Here is a 4,759-nt window from a genome sequence, read left to right on the forward strand (position 1 = left end):
AGTTTGTTTGTGTAGGTGCGTGGGACTTTTGAGGAGCCTCCTACTGGATTGATACCTTGGTTCTTAAAAACTAAGGGAAATACTTACGCTACTATTGCTGCATCACCCTCTCCTCTTCGAGGAAAACCAACGCAAGCTTAAGACGTAGCAGCCTCCTGTAGGCCGTATGATCCATGGGCCTTCGTCCGGCCGTAGGATCCATTGGCCTTCTATATGGGTCGTAGGATTCATTGGCCTTCTATACGGGCCTTAGGGTCCATGGGACTTCTACGGGCTGTAGGGTCCATGGGCCTTCTAGGGCCGTATGATCCATGGGCCTTCTATGGGCCGTACTATCCATGGGCCTTCTACGGGTCGTACTATCCATGGGCCTAATACGGGGCGTATCATCATTTCGCCAATCATGGGCCATACTATTTGTGGACCATAACGGGCCGTTAATAGGCCGTATTTGATAACTCTATGAAAACAGCCCAACGGGTTTTTTGACATGAAAACGGCCCAACGTATTAACGGTCCGCAAACAGGCCGACTGTAACGACGGGCTGAATTTGGCCCACAAGCAGAAAATGACAGTAACGGGCCGTATGTAACCGAATGCTGCAAATAAGCCCAAGAATCAATGGGCCCTGAGAAGGCCGAAAGATAACTTGAGCTGTAAACGGCCCAATGGAATAACGGGTCGTTAATGGGTATAAAGTGATACACTGTTCATTACGGGCCAGTTCACCACGGGTCGTTAATGGGCCAAGAGTTATAAAGGTCCTCATATGGGCCGAAAGAAGTCATGGGCCACACATGGGCCGGAAGTTAAAATGGGCTAAATCATATTGGACGGCCCAGATGACGCTACTGGGCCTAATTCGGATAGGGCATAACGGGCCCTGGGTTAGCGGGTTGTAAATGGGCTATATGCGGACAGGTCGTTAATAGGATTTCCGTGGGTCGGCTCGCCACCTTTTGACCAAGTCAAACGGGCCGGCCTTTTCACAGGAATGGGCCTCTGTTGGGCCGTGCCACGTGTCGCCGTATCATAGGCGCCTTCGGTCCAATGAGCAGATGACATTTGTCCCGATGGTGAGCCGACACATGTTTCCTCCAGCCAATGATGATTTTACACGTGGAAAATCCCCATTGGTCGGGGTTGTTAACGGGTTATCAGATCCAAAACCCGACCCGATAGCTTAACGGCATTCCGTTACGGTGGATGCCACGTGTCGGTCACCCTTGACGAAAGCACTTCTGTGACGCGCGATTTATCGTCATGGAAGTGGACACTTCCGTGATGGTAATTTTGGTAATGTCATGGAACACTTCTACGACAGCACATGTATGACTATCTTGATTCTGTCATAAAATCGTCATGGATGTACATGCATGACAAAAAATGCGACCTACTGTAACAAACACGTATCATCACGGAAGTGTACTTTTTTTGTAGTGTGAGTTGTGGGTGATACAAGTCATACTGCTTACCAGCATGTCATACTTTGGTTCAGCGGTATTGTTGGATGAAGCGGCCCGGACCGACATTACGCGTACGCTTACGCGAGCCTGGTTCTACCGACGTGCTTTGCACATAGGTGGCTGGCGGGTGTCAGTTTCTCCAACTTTAGTTAAACCAAGTGTGGCTACGCCCAGTCCTTGAGAAGGTTAAAACAGCACTAACTTGACGAACTATCGTTGTGGTTTTGATGCGTAGGTAAGAACGGTTCTTGCTCAGCCCGTAGCAGCCACGTAAAACTTGCAACAACAAAGTAGAGGACATCTAACTTGTTTTTGCAGGGCATGTTGTGATGTGATATGGTCAAGACATGATGCTAAATTTTATTGTATGAGATGATCATGTTTTGTAACAAAGTTATCGGCAACTGGCAGGAGCCATATGGTTGTCGCTTTATTGTATGCAATGCAATCGCCTTGTAATTGCTTTACTTTATCACTAAGTGGTAGCGATAGTGGTAGAAGCAATAGTTAGCAAGACGGCAACGATGCTACGATGGAGATCAAGGTGTCGCGCCGGTGACGATGGTGATCATGATGGTGCTTCGGAGATGGAGATCACAAGCACAAGATGATGATGGCCATATCATATCACTTATATTGATTGCATGTGATGTTTATCCTTTATGCATCTTATTTTGCTTTGATTGACGGTAGCATTATAAGATGATCTCTCACTAAATTTCAAGGTAAAAGTGTTCTCCCTGAGTATGCACCGTTGCCAAAGTTCGTCGTGCCGAGACACCACGTGATGATCGGGTGTGATAAGCTCTACGTCCATCTACAATGGGTGCAAGCCAGTTTTGCACACGCAGAATACTCGGGTTAAACTTGACGAGCCTAGCATATGCAGATATGGCCTCGGAACACTAGAGACTGAAAGGTCGAGCGTGAATCATATAGTAGATATGATCAACATAGTGATGTTCACCATTGAAAACTACTCCATCTCACGTGATGATCGGACATGGTTTAGTTGATTTGGATCACGTGATCACTTAGATGATTAGAGCGATGTCTATCTAAGTGGGAGTTCTTAAGTAATATGATGAATTGAACTTTAATTTATCATGAACTTAGTCCTGATAGTATTTTGCAAATTATGTTGTAGATCAATAGCTCGCGTTGTTGCTTCCCTATGTTTATTTTGATATGTTCCTAGAGAAAAACTATGTTGAAAGATGTTAGTAGCAATGATGCGGATTGGATCCGTGATCTGAGGATTATCCTCATTGCTGCACGGAAGAATTATGTCCTTGATGCACCGCTAGGTGACATACCTATTGCAGGAGCAGATGCAAAACGTTATGAACGTTTGGCTAGCTAAATATGATGACTACTTGATAGTTTTGTGCACCATGCTTTATGGCTTAGAACCGGGACTTCAAAAATGTTTTTGAAGGAGCATATGAGATGTTCCAAGAGATGAAATTGGTATTTCAGACTCATGCCTGTGTCAAGATGTATGAGACCTCTTACAAGTACTTTGCCTAAAAGATGGAGGAGAATTGCTCAACTAGTGAGCATGCACTCAGAATGTCTGGATACTGCAATCGCTTGAATTTATTCAAGTGGGGGTTAATCTTCTAGATAAGATAGTGATTGACAGAGTTCTCTAGTCACCATCACCAAGTTACTGGAACTCCATGATGAACTATAGTATGCAAGGGATGACGAAAACGATTCCCGAGCTCTTCGTGATGCTGAAATCGACAAAGGTAGAAATCAAAGAAAGAGCATCAAGTGTTGATGATTGACAAGACAACTAGTTTCAAGAAAAGGGAAAAGGGAAAGAAAGGGAACTTCAAGTAGAACGGCAAACAAGTTGACACTCCCGTGAAGAAGCCCAAAGCTGGACCAAAGCCTAAAACTGAGTGCCTCTACTGCAAAAGGAAATGGTCACTGGAAGTAGAAATGCCTTGAATATTTGGTGGATAAGAAGGGTGGCAAAGTGAACAAGAGTATATTTGATATACAAGTTATTGATGTGTACCTTACTAGTGTTTATAGTAGCCCCTGGGTATTTGATACTTGTTCAGTTGCTAAGATTAGTAACTCGAAACATGAGTTCCATAATAAACAGAGACTAGTTGAGGGTGAAGTGATGATGTATGTTGGGAGTGGTTCCAAGATTGATATGATCATCATTGCACACTCCCTATACTTTTGGGATTAGTGTTAAACCTAAATAAATGTTAATTGGCGTTTGCGTTGAGCATGAATATGATTTGATCATGTTCATTGCAATACGGTTATTCATTTAAAGTCAGAGAATAATTGTTGTTCTGTTTACATGAATAAAACCATCAATGGTCATACACCCAATGAAAATAGTTTGTTGGATCTCAAGAGTAGTGATACACATATTCATAATATTGATGCCAAAAGATGCAAAGTTGATAATGATAGTGTAACTTATTTGTGGCACTGCCGTTTGGGTCATACCGGTGTAAAGCGCATGAAGAAACTCCATAAAGATGGATTTTTGGAACCACTTGGTTATGAATCAATTGATGCTTGCGAACCGTGCCTTTTAGGCAAGATGACTAAAACTCCGTTCTTCGGAACAAAGGAACGAGCTACTGACTTGTTGGAAATAATACATACCGATGTATGCGGTCCAATGAGTGTTGATGCTCATGGCGGGTATCGTTATTTTCTGACCTTCAGAGATGATTTGAGCAGATATGAGTATATCTACTTAATGAAGCATAAGTCTGAAACATTTGAAATGCATTAGAGATAGCTGCATTCACTTTAAATAGGGCACCATCAAAATCCGTTGAGACGATGTCTTATCACTACAGGAAACAGGTAATTTGCCGTCTGTGGATCACAGACGGCAAAGACCTAATTCCAGACGGCAAAGACTTTGTCGTCAGGAAGCAGACGGCAAAGTCAGATGGCAAAGATAAATCAGCAAAGAATACTTTGTCGTCTGCTGTTTGTCGGGATGACGGAAAAGAGTTTGTCGTCTGTCAATAGGGTTTGCCGTCAGCAAACCAGCCAGACGGCAAAATATGCCAACAGACGGAGCGGTCGCGTTGACGGACGGCGTCAAGTACTTTGCCGTCAGTTACGCTATATCTTTGCTGTCTTCCTCGTATGCCCAGACGGCAAAGAAAATATTTTTATTTAAAAAAACAAAACAACACTACAAGTGCAGAGGCCGTAGATGGCCGAAGGCATATGGAAAATCTTTCACAGCAATATGAGGAACAAACGGATTTTTACAAGACAGAAGTATTCTATTTAT

Source organism: Triticum dicoccoides, chromosome 1B, assembly GCF_002162155.2.
Source record: "Triticum dicoccoides isolate Atlit2015 ecotype Zavitan chromosome 1B, WEW_v2.0, whole genome shotgun sequence".
Classification (NCBI taxonomy): Eukaryota; Viridiplantae; Streptophyta; class Magnoliopsida; order Poales; family Poaceae; genus Triticum; species Triticum dicoccoides.